Source organism: Corapipo altera, unplaced genomic scaffold (assembly GCF_003945725.1).
Source record: "Corapipo altera isolate COAL_440 unplaced genomic scaffold, ASM394572v1 255, whole genome shotgun sequence".
Lineage (NCBI taxonomy): Eukaryota > Metazoa > Chordata > Aves > Passeriformes > Pipridae > Corapipo > Corapipo altera.
The window spans coordinates 2,130,981-2,145,884 of NW_020884929.1; the positions used below are offsets into that span (position 1 = coordinate 2,130,981).

The following is a 14,904-nucleotide window of genomic DNA, read 5'->3' on the forward strand; positions in this document are numbered from 1 at the left end:
TTGGATGTGATTTTTTTTTTTTTCCTGCACCTACAGGAATGTTATCATCTGTTCTGAAGCAAATCAGCTTCCTGGGAGCTTTACCATTATTCAGGTTAGGGTCATGTTAGCTGTGTAGGAATATTGCCATCAGATAAACAGACCAACAATGCTGAAATAAGGCATTTAAATATTACATTTACTTTTATATATTGAAATAAAATGGTATGTATGGAATTTTATTTAATAGAACATGAATGTGACTTTAGGTAAATGTGTCCAACAGGCTGAAGCAAATGCTTGAAAGTTTTTATTTTGCTACTTTATGCTTATAGTGTGGTGGTATAAACTGCTTTTGTTAGTTTAATAACAAGGGTGGGAAGAGACCAAGTACTGAGAGATCAATTTAAAAAGTAGCTCAGAAGAATTAAACACAGGAGAGCAACTTCAAGGTGTCTGGTGTTTTATTTCATGGTAACAAAAATATTGCACATGGATTCATCAAACACAGTTGTTGGGTTTCCTTTTGTTCTTTGGTTTGTTCTTTCTGTTAAAACCTGTGGTAGGGCAGAATTAGTGCTGGAAATTTCCTTTCCTAATGACCTCAAATATACTCATTTTAAACCCAAGAAGGTGCCTTTCCAGAAAAGTGCCGGAGGCTCTTCGAGCAGCATCAACATGACACAGAGATGACACTAAATTAGGTACCTACATTTGTATTAAAAACTGCAGCAAGTCTCAACAGAACTGTTTTTAAACTACTGCAAAATGTATTTAATATTCATAGATTAAACATATATGGAGGTAGTCTTAAAAAAACACAGGGATTACAGAAATGTAAAAGATTTCATCTTTTTTTAAAGAAATCATTTACTATCAGTCATGATTTCTGAGTGGTATCTGTGAGATTACAGAAAATAAAAGCAGTGATTAGGGGAATGTAACAGATTTAATAGTTTTTTATTACTTCCTATCAGTGATGATTTCTGAATGGTCTCTGTGAGATCATAAAAAAATGCAGTGATTATGGGAATGTAACAGATAATTTAAAAAAAAATATTTACTATTAATCGTGATTTCTGAATGTTACCTGTGAAATGATGAAAAAATGTAGTGATTATGGGAATGGAACAGATTTAACCATGTTTTATCATTTACTATTAGTCATGAATACTGACTGTTACCTGTGAGAGGATAAAAAATGCATTGATTACAGGAATGTAATGGATTTAAACATTTTTTTTTAAAACCCCATTTATTATCGGTCATGATTTCTGAATATCATCTGTGAGATTATAAAAAAATGCAGTAATTACAGGAAAGAACAGATTTAATCATGTTTTATCACTTACTATCAGTCATGATTTCTGAATGTTTCTGTGAGATTAAAAAATTCTGGGAATGTAACAGATTTAATCATTTCTAAAAAAACCCATTTACTATCAGTCATGATTTCTGAATGGTATCTGTGAGATTAAAAAATTATTAAATCTCAACATTCCCAGAATGACTGCATTTTTTTTATATCATTTACTCTCAGTCATGATTTCTGAATGTTATCAATCTGTGAGGTTATAAAAAAGTGCAGTGATTCTGGGAATGGAACAGATTTGATAATTTTTTACCATTTCCTATCAGTCATGATTTCTGAATGTTACCTGTGAGATCATAAAACAATGCAGTGATTATGGGAATGTAAGATATTTAATTATTTAAAAAAAACCCCCAAAACATTTACTATCAGTCATGTTTCCCTGGTCAGTCTTTCTCCCTTTCCCTAGAGAGGAAGGAACATGATAATCCCTTCTTTTAAGTAGATTTTGCAGTTGTATAAGCTGGTTGCTTGCTTTCTGTACTCCAAGGTGGCCAGCAGGGCAGTAGTAGAAGGATTTGTCCATGTTCTTGGCAGGGATCTGTACATTGGGGACATATCTCTGAAGTATGAAAATGCCTTCAAGCTGTCCCAGAAGACAAGTGCTTTACACAAAGTCATGTTGCTGGAGCTCTTCCGCCCGCTTATGGCACAGTTTAAAATAATCTGTAGGGAAGAAATCCCAAGATGTGATTTCTGAAGTAGTTTCCTAAAATAAGAAAAAAAAAACCAGACAGTGTTGGTATAGGACCAAGCTCTGAGGATTTCCACCTCATGATGGTATAAGGGTGTATTTTCCATCCCGTGCCTCCCCAGCTCGTGTTCATTTGTGTCCCACAAAGACTCCCAGCACAGACAGGGACTGACTGCATCAAAGGCCTTTGTGTGAAAATATGGACAATGCTATAAACTAACCTTGTGTTAACCTACCCGAGAACAGAGGACAAGAATTCTGAATGCCAAAATATAGAGAGATGTGTGAAAGGGAAAACTTATACAAAAGTAGGCAGACTGAATAAAACTATTTATCTTTAAGCCACACAAGTCATGGTAATTAAATTAGGTCAGGCTGGCTATAAAGCTACAAAAAGCAGGCTGTAACTAATTTAGAAAGAGGCAGAGAAGACCTGAAAAGAAAACAGATTGACAGCCCCCTATTATTTTTTATCTAATCAAGACAACAAAACTTAAGAAAGAGGAAAAGAAAAAAAAGGAAAAAGAAAAAAACTCATGTTGATTTATCAAGATTTCTCTCAAACCATTGGGACGGACAAAAGCATGTAGTCACAGCTTTGATGTGGGAAGGGTTTCATATTGTTATTAGTGCTAACCATGGGTTACAAGCATACAGATTCTACCCTGAGAAAATCAGAATAATTGAGTACCTTAAAGTTCACAAACTGGTGGACTAGCACAATCAAATCTTTATCATTACACTATCATTTCACTGAATCTTCCTGAGCATCTGTATCATCTACTTTGTGAAGAGAAATCTTAAACATCTGTGAAAAGAGGAAAATTAGACTTTTATTTAAAACCATTTCTTCATAAATCCCCCCCCTGCCAGTATGTGTTAAACAACCCTTTTTGAAACTGGTTTCAAATACTTGCTTTGAATTTGAATGTGTCAGGTTGTATTGGTACTTCCCACACCCTTGTCTTGGAAGTTAAGATTAAGATTTTATTTATAGGTGTGGATCCAATCTCATTAAACAGGGTTTAAAATAATATTTCAGTTGATTTCTATAATAGTTTTTATTCTCCAAGTGATTAGAAAAATTAGCATTCTAAGGCTGTCTGAAGGGTGAAGAGGAGTGTGTGAACAAAACGGGGGAAGGGCACAGACAAAAAGCTGGGTTTGTGTTGGTGTTTAATAGCAAACAACCCTTTCCCACCCTGCTTCTCTTTTATGCCTGCTCTAGTTTTAAGTGACTTTTAAAGGTTTTGCAGCAGCAGATGACGCTCAGCCACCACATTCATCTGAAAGAAGATATGAACTTTGCCCCACGAAGGAAATATTGGAGGTTTCAACACAATTAAGGGGTTGCAGATTCTCTGTGAAAATGGAAATTCCCTCCTATTTCTACCAATAGGTCCTAAAGGGTGAAGTTTTGACCCCGGTGAAGTCAATGGAACCTTCACTCTTTCATTAGGACAAGAGCCATCTCTCATCACATCTTGCAGTTGGGACAATGAAATGTGGTTAGGAAAGGAGAAACTGTTTCCTTGGGGAATGGCCATTAGGTACCACCTTCTCCAGACAATGAGGGGGAGACTTGGAGAGATGATCAGAAAACACGCACGAAAATGCAGAGGGTCAGAAAGGGGGAGCAGGCAGGGGAACAGCAACATTCAGCATTTCCCCTCTCCTGTAGGAAAATGTAGTATAGAGAACATCAGCAGAGCTGGGTTGTCCTTTTGTCAGAGCTGAACTGGCACCAGGAACCAGGTTTGTTTCTGTCTGAGAGAAGGAGCTCTCACCCTTCACCTTGAAGAACACTCAAAGCTCCTTGTCAAGTGTAAGTCAGAATTTAACAAAAAAGTTGCAAAACTAATGAGCAGAACCTCAGAGCATTGGCCCAGAATTTGGCCCAGACACAAACTCCCTTACTCGAGATCTTACCTAAGTAACCTTTCTGTGTGCTTAGTGTTCAAGATATTCAGAGCTGGACTGGATTCATGCAGAGATGGACTGAAGTACTGTTGCCAGGTACAGAATCCTGGTAAAAAATCACTACCTGAAGCATAATATAGAACCAGATTTTTAAAGACAAACCACACAACGAAGTCTGAACTCCCAGGACTTCAGTATAACAATTTACTGCTGTATGCACTGTTCACATGTAGCCAATATGAACCCAGGGATTGAATTAAACTCCCTGAGTTTTGACAGATTTGCTTTTACTTCATTTTTATTGCTCATAGGTAAAAGGAGACCTGCCAGCCTACTATAGATACTGGATCTACAGGATTTGGACCATAACATCTTATGTTTTATTGTGTTTCTTTTAAAAGACCTCTCCTATTTAACTAGAAGCTGTAGTTTCTGGGTTTTTTTCCTATTTTATGCTTAAGATAAATTGGAGGTGGCACAGAGCAGCGGAAGAGCAACAGCCTTTAGAAGCACTCTCCAAAATTAAGAGTTTGTGAAATACTTTCCAAACATCTGCACGAGCAGTGCTACATGAACCTTCCAGCCTCCTGGCTGAAAGGAGGGTCCTTTAATCTAAACCATGTTCCTTGGGATTTCTTAATGGACTTAATTCTTCATTTTCTTTTTATATTTTGCCAGTGAGAAACTGCCCAGTGGTCATTACCTCCGAGTCCTTTCCACTAACCATGTCTCTTAGTCCTGGCACGATGCTGTACGTCTGCATTGCATGGGGATCTCCTCAAACAAAGGAAAATTATGAAACTGTCAGATCAGATTTCATACATTACTCTTGGCACTGCGCTCACTAGACCTGGTACACAGTGAATTTTGAAAGCCTCTGATCTTTTATAACCATTTCCAGTCTTACACGTACATTTAAAAGTTCTTCCTCTGCAGTCACTGGGAATATGACTGTTAAAGCTGAGGTAATTTGGATACTTTCTTTCTGTAAAGATATATAGAGTGATCCATTACACCCATAAATCATTTCCAATCTTTCATTATTCTTTCTGCTATGCTTCTTATTGGTATTTTTTAATACTGAATTTATTTCTTTCACTTTTTTTTTCCTGCTAGGGATATATAATGCTTTAGAACTTAAAATCAAGGTGCTTGGATGTGCCTATGGGCATGACCACTGACAAGGGGTTCAGAGTGGTGAGCTCCTACTAGGTCTAATGATACCATAAAATACAGACATCAAGGACACAAAATCTCTCTGTGTCCACCTGAAAGCCTAATGCACCTCAGTTATTAATCATTCTGGGGCTGTGAGGGGAGTGTGATCCCTCTGCACTGTTGTGTTCCTCCTCAGTTCAGGGAAATCAACCACACTGAAGATACCCTGACCTTTTGAGGCTTAACTAGGAGAGAAGATCCCTTGGCACAAGATCCTGAAAGTGTATTTGTACACTGCTTCTCTTGGCCAATTCAAAGGGCCACACAGGGGATTCCCAGGGTTGAAAGCATCAGCCATGACAGCTACAGCCTAAATTAGAAGAAAGTGCTGCACTTACCAGAGAACACGAGCAGACAGCAATTCCATGTTATTTGTGGGAGGTTCTTCCCATGTCTTTTCGGCCTGCAAACAGAACAAAAGCATGCTGACTTTAATGCCTGCCTTGTAAACAACTTGCATCCACTTCTGAATCCCCTCCTGCCTTTCCTTCACTCGTATGAACACTTCCAAGAGGAAGCTACTTTGTAAATCTCTCAAAATCTTCTGATTGCACTTTTCTTATCTGTACAAATCATGGACAAGTCAGAGTAAAATACCTGTGTACCTCTGTTACAAATACAGTACTTTTTGATTGTGGCTGCCACCCATTTCCTAGTAGCCTTTTCATCCTGACTAGGAGATCAGTGACTTTTCTCTGAAGGATTGTTTTTATGCTTTCTGTTTTTCCATTCCTTTCCATTTCTCTTGGCCATCTACCTGGCTGTGTAGCCTATTCCTCAGGCTCCCTCTGCTTTTGTTCGCTCAGGTCCAAGGCTTTCCTTGTCTACATACCAAGTGCTGGTCTCCTACCTCAGTGTTTCTTTTGACTGATCCTGTTATCAGTTCCATTGCCTGATATTTTGCAACACCATTGTACTTCAGGGAGAGTAAGTCAGTGTTAAGCCTTGAAAGCTAAAGAGCTTCTTCAGCCCAATAATATTCCAAGAGTATGGTTGGGTTGAGTTGGGACGTTGTATATTGGAAATAAATAATTCCTAAGTCACCAGGGAATAAATCCTCGTGGGTTCTTCTCTTGGGAAGAGACTCCAATAGTCTCTTTCTTGTTTTAGAGAAATTCCAAATTTAGCTCAGCTGTTTTTTCTGCACTGGAAATATGTGTCATTTCTCTGAGAGAAGGACATTAAAACATTTTTCCTTAATGAGGTTTGTGGATAATATTGCCTACACTGGTCTTAACAACAAGCATAAAGAGAACATTGAAAGAAAGATAAAACTAGCTAATGAATTGCAGAGTTTCTCTAGGCAAAGAAAGAAAAACAAAAGTCTGACTGATATGGCCATCCAACACTCTCTCAAAAGAAACAGTTCTTCAGCCAGACCATTCCCTTCCCTCACGACAAAGCCAAACAAAGAGAACTCATGCATTAACTTCTTTGATTCTCAAAGAAGAAAGCCTATAATTTAACTAAGAAATGTTTTATATCTAGAAAATATGATACACTGTGCTTTTGGAAGTGAAAAAATCAGAGCACCAAAGAAAGGGCAGTGCACAGAAATATGTCAGGTTTATCAGTGAGTGTAATGTGGAGGAAAGTAGTCATTAATTAAAGAAAAGGAAGTGTTTTAGGGGAGGATTCAGGTGTTTAACAGAACCCTGAGCTTTGCTCTAAGTGGTGTGGGCAGAAAATCTGTGAGGTTTGCTCAGAGTGGTTCACCTTGTGACCAACCACATTAGGGAAGCTGCTCCACAGCCCCAAGTTCAGGATGGAGATTATTACACCACTTAACCTTATCCTCAGGTCAGGCCCTCCCAGATCCATTAACTGTCATTTGCTTTCCTCCTGCTCTCAAAGGCCCTTGAGATGATCTGAAAATAAAAGGACCTGTTTTGCTTCAAATCCTTTAGCGTGGCTGGAGCTTTGCTCTCACAACCTTCAGCAAAGCAGGGCAGCACAAGAGCAGGGCAGCATCACTGTGGGGTGGCAAAAGCAGCCCTGGGATCTGAGACATCACTTCCTATTTTCAGGACTTCTGTTATGTTATTAGATGGCAAAGGCAGTAATTCCAACTCCCAGAGATAAAAAAGATGCTCACAAAATAATACGTGAACTGAATCTATCTCGTTTTTTTTAAATTTTTTTGAAGGTTTAGGAAAAAAAGAGGGGAAATAGGTACTCACCCAAAGGAAAAATGAACAAGGCACAGGAGGACACACGGCCAGCACACGTTGCACTTGAGCTGTTCTCAGCTGGAGGACAGGCCTCTGCAGGCTGGCACAGGTTCCAATCTCCTCACGGTGTCTTACTCTACTCTGGGATCCTCATATGGAATTTTCTTAAGTGAACAGTGAAAGGAAAAAAAGCTTTTGTGTAAGTAAAAGATTGGTTTACTTTGCTATGATGGTTTAAGAGGTCTTTAATATGGTTCTTAAGCTATAACTCTTGGGACCACCTCATTCCTTATGCCTCTTCCTCTGAGTGGGAATGTTGCAGCAGAGCACAGTTCAGCACTACATGCTCCATTAAAGGAGCTTATATAGCATCCTATAGGCCTAGAGGTCCTGTGGAAATCTTTGGCAGATACAAAAGTACTTTGGAAAACTGTGGGAATGCTGATGACCTGACAGTGATTTTACAGCACTAGAAAAAAATACCCACCTGTATGGTATGGCAGAACCTGTCAGGATGGATCAAACAAAGATTTGCCAGTAACTGGGCTGTGCAGCTTTCCAAACCACTAACCTTCTGCTTAGCCCAGGCCTCTGTTTCCTCCAAACCCTCATAAACAATTATTACAGATGGGCACTAAGACCCTACAGGAAAATCCTTCCCTGTCCTAACAGCACCTCTGCCTTGTGATAGTCTCACAGGAACTTTTTCCCCCCCTACCCCAGCAGAAGATGGCAAAAAAAAAATATATATGGGCCTATGTGGGATAGCCAAGGGCTGAAGTACCAGAAAGCTGGGCATGAACGAGAGAGACTTAAATCACACTTGAATTGCAGGCACGGCTTCAGCTGCTGTGCAAAGAGCCCTGACACTGTTCTCAGCACAGGTATTATTGTGCTCTGGGGGCCGCTGGCAATTAACTGCCCAATACATCAGAACAAGACAGTTCTGTGTAATTTGGCTTCTCCTCTCCTGTGTGTTCATCAACACATCAGGAGCAGCACAACTGAAAGCAGAGCTGGGCCGCAGGGTGATTTGGAGCTGACTGAGGGCTGCAGTAACGGGCAGTGCACTGGCACTCCGGGCACCAGGACTTGGCATGTGCCAGTCCTTTTGTAGCACCTGCTGAGCAGAAAGGCTCTGCTTGCAGCTCCAGCTGGACATGCTGTGCTGATAAATCTCCTCTCACAGTGTGACCTCAGCACAGCACAGACCTGGCACTGGTGGCTCTGCGCTTGTACTCCATTAGCGGGGTCACAGGCAGCTCCTGGGAGCCGTGGGCTGCAGTCACCACAATCCATGGGAAGGGCTGAGCAAAAAGTGGTGCTGAGTGTCCTGTGCTGTTCTGTGCCACGGCTGGGAATAAACCACAGCGCTGCTGATTGCTGAGCCACACACAAACAGCCCAGGCCCCGGAGGAAAACGAGCCATGAATTATCTGATGACACAAAGGCAGGAGCTGAGAGAGGTGCAGTCCCAAAGCCCTGTGTCCCTTTGACCTGACACAAGTACCTGCCCTACTTTTACACTTAGAGATGACCAATCTAAACCTTCTGACCTCAAAAGCCCTACTGCACAGATTCACGATGGGCACCTGAGTAGTTTATTTGCAGAACTATCTTGCCTTGCCAGATGTATGTCATAATCTATCAGCATAGAGGTAGGAGTTAAAGATTGACAGGGTAATTTAGTCTGGGTTAACATGGAAAAGAGAGCTTTTTAAATGTGAAAAAAATGTGTCAAGCATGTACAAGTATTTTGAGAACTGACTGGCATTCCATAAATAGCATGAGAATAATTTATAGCAAACCAAAATCTTATTCAAAGATACTGAAAAGTATAAAATTCCCTAATTTAACAACAAGCAATAGGACAAACACAAGAGTTAACCAAGTATCTGATTCAGTTACACATGACCTGAATCAACATTGAATGTGTAGAGATGTGTTAGTATGACTTTAATATTATAATTATTTTCATTCATTAAGAGATTACAGATTGAGAGAGATAATCTCAACTCACAAGAGAATGCTTTTTGCTGTGTTATTAAGGTACAGATCTAAATAAGTTTTACATGGACTATGAAGGGTGCTCTGTGCCTTCCTGGAGACAGGAGGGTAAATCTCGAGATAACCACTTCAGACTGGCTGCATATTTTTGTATTTTCCCCCTTCACAGTTGTTAAAACTTTATAGAGCCTCAAAACATATCCAGATGGACAGTAACTGTGACTGCCACTTATGAAACCAGTATAATCTAGCACAATACACAAAGTAGGGTAAGCGTGGAAGGAAAACAAGTTCTGAATAGAGGACCTCCTTGGAATATTGGATCAGCCATCAGACACACCAATTCTGTTTAGACAGGCCTGTTATACACACCCAAATGTTCTGCAAAACAAAGCACACCCCCATCCTTTCACCACTGCAGCTCCCAAACACTTCTGCCCAAGGGTGGTCTTCACCCTGCCCGAGGCAGTGTTTGTGCCTACGTCTTTATTCCCAAACTGAAGCAGTGGTTTCCATAGCGTTTTGGCAAAGCCCAGACACATAACCCATGTTCATCCTCTCAGAGGAATATTCTGTCCTGGCAGTTCTGTTTGGGTCTGACTCTCTCAAATACGCAGTAGAAGAATATGAACAAACAGCTCACTTACCAAGGCCCTGCCGTTCTGGCTCCAGTGGATATTCCCCTGCACACATCCTTCGTCCTGCCTGTGCCACACCGGGATTACCATAAACAACAGCACCACAGCAGAGAACCTGGGCAACAGAAAACTGTTGTTATTTGAGGTTACTGCCATTGTTCCTGTGTGCGATAATATCTGCTAAACACAGCAATAGAAGGTGACTTCTTTGTATTTTGGTGCTGGGCACAGAATCTGTAATTTTTGCATACAGGATGCATGCAGCACAACAGGGTGATTGGGTAATAAAGCCATAATATAAAAAAACAAACCAAAACAAACAACAAACCTTGGCAAATTCATAGCAATTATATCTATGGTTTCATTCCTCACTCCAGTCGGTGTGGGTGCTTAATTCCACTGAAGTTAATTCCAACACCAGTTTCTACTTACGCATATATTGGCAGAGACAGATCTCAGCGCAGCAGGCATTCTCAATTTCTTCCTTATTTGTCACATTTCACAAATTCCCAACTTATAAGTTAACAATTAAAAAAGCTCTAAGGGATATTGCGATTTTAATTCACGATATTTCATCCCCTTTCCCAGCTTCCTCCCTTTCCTTCCAATTCATAGTACTCGAATTATCTGTTCAAACCCAAGTTCAGTTACACACCTGCTTCTCCTGGCGAGAGTGTGTTTGGAAAATATATTGTGCAAAAGGATATGTCCTCTTACCACATGGTAGTAGTGGTGTGTTTTAGCTTGCTGGTTTGCAGCAAAGATTGTTTGCCATATGTCTCAACAGACCCTGCTCCTCTTTTCCAAGCAATTGGCTCAGGGAGCTATGATTATTTAATTTGGTTTTTGGTCTTTTCACGTCACGATTAGAGACTGGCATGTGAATTATTTAATTAAGCTGTGAATATTGCTGAGTTAAACAAACGCTGTGTCATTCAGCTATTTACGCCTAACAAACTCAATTAAAAGTAAAAAAAGTTAGTTAAAAGCTAAATCATCTTTAGTCTTTTGACCAGATGTAATGTAACCATATGACATACCATCCTGTTGAGTAAGGAAGCTGTTGTTAAGGCTTTTATCAAAGAAAAAAAGAGAAAAAAAAAAAAGTTGTGATATTTTTGTTTGGTTTTCTTCATGTCCCAAATGAAGCTCGTGCCTTTGTCATTTCAGCTGAGCCCTGTTCTGTACTGAGGTGACGGAGCCACTCCAACAGTTGATCACATGTAAATGTGCTGCACAAGACCCAGATCATGAACAAAAGCACTCCAGGGTTTCAGTGAGCACAGCACAGGAGCAGAATATTAACCACCAATCCTGCCTTGGTAAAAACGCCTTTTGCTTGGTCATGGCACATAACAGGGTTTCATGCCTCCCTTTTTGGCATGTCTGGTGCCACAGACTCCCCAGGAACCTCACTTCATTCAGATGTCTGCCTCTTAATAAGCTGATCTTCAGAGCAGCTATTTACTCCTTCATTGCTGGGTTACTCCCTCAGCACATGATTTTCTCTCAGAATGGTCCATGAAACAGAAAACTCACGGCATCAGGCAACTCCAGCCACGGGCAACGGCAAGAACGCTCATGAGGCCAATGTGGGATCTCCTCATTTCACTGCAGAAATTATTTAAAAATTAAATAATCCCTTCAGGTGGCTCAAGCACTTATTAGGGATTCTAGGGTACATTAGAAAAAATACTGTATCATTAATCAATATTGTTTAAACATCAGTATGTACAAAAAAATTATAAAAGTGATTTAAACATCCTGTCTCCTTTTCATGCCTTGGATGTATCTACTTCTTGCTTTTTAATTTTTCAGGAGAGACCACCGTGTATTGGCTAATTGTTAAAATACATTTCCTTCACCCATTCCTTCTGCCCAAACGCTTGCAGTTGTGGAAATGTTCAAAACACTCCCTCAGTGAATCATGGTTGTATGAGGAAGACTGGGAAAGGAGAGAAAGAAGAGACTTCGTGACTTGGCTCCTCCCTGTAGTTTATGACTCTTGATTTTTCAAGTCTTGATTTAAGTTTGACTGTTTTCTTATCCAGAAATGCCCCACAGGTACCTCCTAAATTTAATGTACTGCCAAAATAACCAAAAGTTGGCTTTGTTAGATAGCCATCAACAATTAAGAAATCAATTTTAAAATATTTGTTTTTCCTTGATGTTTTTTGCACTAAATTTGCTTCTCGAAGCAAGAAGTTACAGAGCTGAAGAACAGCTGGAAGTATTGAGCTGGCCGAGTATGATCTGTGTAAGGAGCAGACCCTACTATTTGTAGCACCGTTAAAAGGTAACAAGAAAAGCTTTGCTTGACACAGAATAGAGGCATAGACTGGTGAAAATAACAGATCTGGATATGCAAGTACTGTTCCCTAGCAAGATTCCGAATTAGTACAATGTGAATCCAAAGTCATAATTGATGTCAGTTGTCCAGATGAAGGAGAAGGGTTTAGGATTAATGAAAAGATGGGTTACTTTTGTCTCCACTGTCAGACTACAATAAAAAATTAGAAGGACAGGGAGGAGAGATTTTCCTGAACCGCAGCTACTCCAAAACCTTCTTATCCTCTGTCTTCCCAGCCTTTTTGTTTCCTTTCAGGCCCATTTGGACAAGCATCACTCAGTCTCCTTAGTCTCTTTTGGTGATGTTCTCTGGGTTTCCAGTTTATTTCTGCAAAACCTGAAAAATCTGTATTTGCATCACAGGCTGACCAAAATGTTCTTTAATTATTTCCCAGGAGCTTTGCTTCTTTCTCTGAGGGGGCACCACTGCATTGCTACACTGAAGGGCTTGTCAACACTCCCATTAGAGATGTCTAATCTTGGAGGACACTATAATCCAAACGGCCTAATTACACAGAGCTACAATTTGTTTTACAAGATTTCAGGACAGATGCCAGTTATTTAATATGCTTACACTGAAATAACTTGGCTTTTTTTTATTTCTTCTTTTTTGGGAGGGGGAAGAAAATCACAGTAGAGTCAAAACTTGCCGGATTGCTTCTTGTCAAGGCAGCCCTTTGCTCCATTCCCATCTCTATGTTGCCTTTCTCAGTTACCAGTTTTTAGACTCAACTGCTATCACTCCTAAGCCTTGCAGGGGAACTTGTTGCCCAGCCTATTTCTTGGTATTGTCTTTTTTTCTCTCACTTTTAATCCTCCTGTGACTTTGAGGAAAGTATCTTCATACTTGTGAGGCCTTTGGAAGTTTTCAGAGCATTTAGATCATGTTCAGATAGAACTCTGAGTATTTATGTATGAAAATTCTTTGAGTTATTTGAAAATTGTCAATAGTATCTTCTGCATTTGTTCAGTACAGAGGGATTTTAAAAATTCATATCAGAACAGCTGCGGGTGAGAGAAAGTTCATTCCTTATCGGTCATCCGAAATTGCTGAGCTGCTTTTATGAAAGCAGTGAAACGAATGCAGAAACTAAACCCAGGGACTGCCTGATAACGCTCTAAGCCAAAAGCAAACCAGAAAAAAACCAGCAGGCATTGCTACTCCAGCTCACCTCATCTGGACCTTAAACCGAAGGGGAACAGGACCCATCTGAAGCCTGTGGGCAAGGCAGGCAGACACGGCGTTGGAGAGAAAAGGTCAAACATGAAGCTCTTTCTTCCAAATTGAAATTTCAGGGAATTGTCATCAAGTCCCCATCCACACAGAACAAGCGAAAATGTGATGATGAGGGGCCTGAGGATAATCCTCGGACAAACACTGGTCTCCATCAGCCCGGCGGCACTCCGGAGTCTCCCGCCTGCCCTGGGACTGCTCTGCCTCGCTGCTCCAGAGAGGGTCACCCCACAGTGAACGCAGGCATCTGGTTTTGTATTCAAGCAGTTCAAGGTTTCTTGTCAGCTGCCTCAGGGATATTTCAGTCAGATGAACTCTTACCTACAGGACCATAAAAGAGAAGAGTTAACAAGGGTTATGAGGTGTTACAGCAAAGGCAATGAGGTGCCTTTATGGGACCTCTGCAAAGGGCTTGACACGCTGAGCACAACAGGCAGAATTCCCCTTCCACCAGTGTTTTGAGGAAGGTGGAAAACCCAAGCTTTTCCCAACCATGGCCTGTCTGCTCACGTGTGCACAGGAAATCTTGAGGCACCATCTGAGGCATGTTAAGCGCTCTGTGTTCAGCCAAGGTTCCCAATCCCTGGCTGAAAGCACATGGAAAACCAGTGCTGGCAAACCTGAGGCTGTCAGGGATTTTGGCCATTACACTCAGTCATATTTATTTTATTAAAGGTAGGATGAGATGGGCAGACACGATTCTGCCTGTATTTCACTTCTTAAAATTAGTCAGAACATTTTTCTGTATTAAAGATCCATACATTCCACAGGTCATCTCAAAGTCATAAAAGAAGAAATGCTCTGGGCTGGCTGAAACATTGGCTGTCACCATAGAAATGGTTCAGATGGTGCAAGTAGAGAATGAGAGGTTTAATTTTAAATTATACATTAAATATTTTAAAATTCTAAATAAGTTGTTTTTTTTTACTGTAAAAAGCTCATTAGACTTTTAAAGGGATAGTTGCAGTAACAGTACAAGGTGGAAAATATGGCTAAAACTCTACTACAGCTTTTTTCCTGTTTGTTATGGCACTGTAGTTAAAAGTAAACTTCTACACTGAGCAGGAATTTCACCTCTTTGGAATTAAGGTCCCAACTCTCTTGGATAAGCAAGAAGGGTAATACCTTTATACTGGTTCCCACAATTTGCTATATAACAAATATTTTTTATATATTTGTTTATAAAAACCTTACCTAATTTATGATAGAAATGGATTTATATGTTTTGTCTGCAGGGGAAAAATACATTCAATACATAAAATATTCCCTGAAAAATAGCTGGTAACTGTGAAAAACAGTGGCTAAAGTTCTACTGAGAGAGT

The 14,904-nt window shown here is 40.2% G+C and overlaps 2 long non-coding RNA genes across 4 annotated transcripts; both read right to left on the reverse strand.

Moving 5' to 3' along the window:
- Window positions 1–425: 425 nt before the first annotated feature.
- On the reverse strand, window positions 426–5,563 carry LOC113954494. The gene is made up of 4 exons (XR_003530232.1): window positions 5,522–5,563; window positions 3,975–4,089; window positions 2,737–2,853; window positions 426–2,060 (listed from the first exon to the last, which is right to left on the reverse strand). It is a non-coding gene; the product is annotated as an uncharacterized LOC113954494 (long non-coding RNA).
- Window positions 5,558–14,380, reverse strand: LOC113954495. 3 transcript variants are annotated; one of them, XR_003530234.1, is made up of 6 exons: window positions 13,521–14,380; window positions 11,416–11,610; window positions 10,432–10,536; window positions 10,009–10,114; window positions 7,364–7,518; window positions 5,558–5,586 (listed from the first exon to the last, which is right to left on the reverse strand). It is a non-coding gene; the product is annotated as an uncharacterized LOC113954495 (long non-coding RNA). The 3 variants fall into 3 exon arrangements; XR_003530235.1 differs by lacking the exon at window positions 11,416–11,610; XR_003530233.1 differs by having other exon boundaries at window positions 10,432–11,610.
- Between the last annotated feature and the right edge of the window lie 524 nt (window positions 14,381–14,904).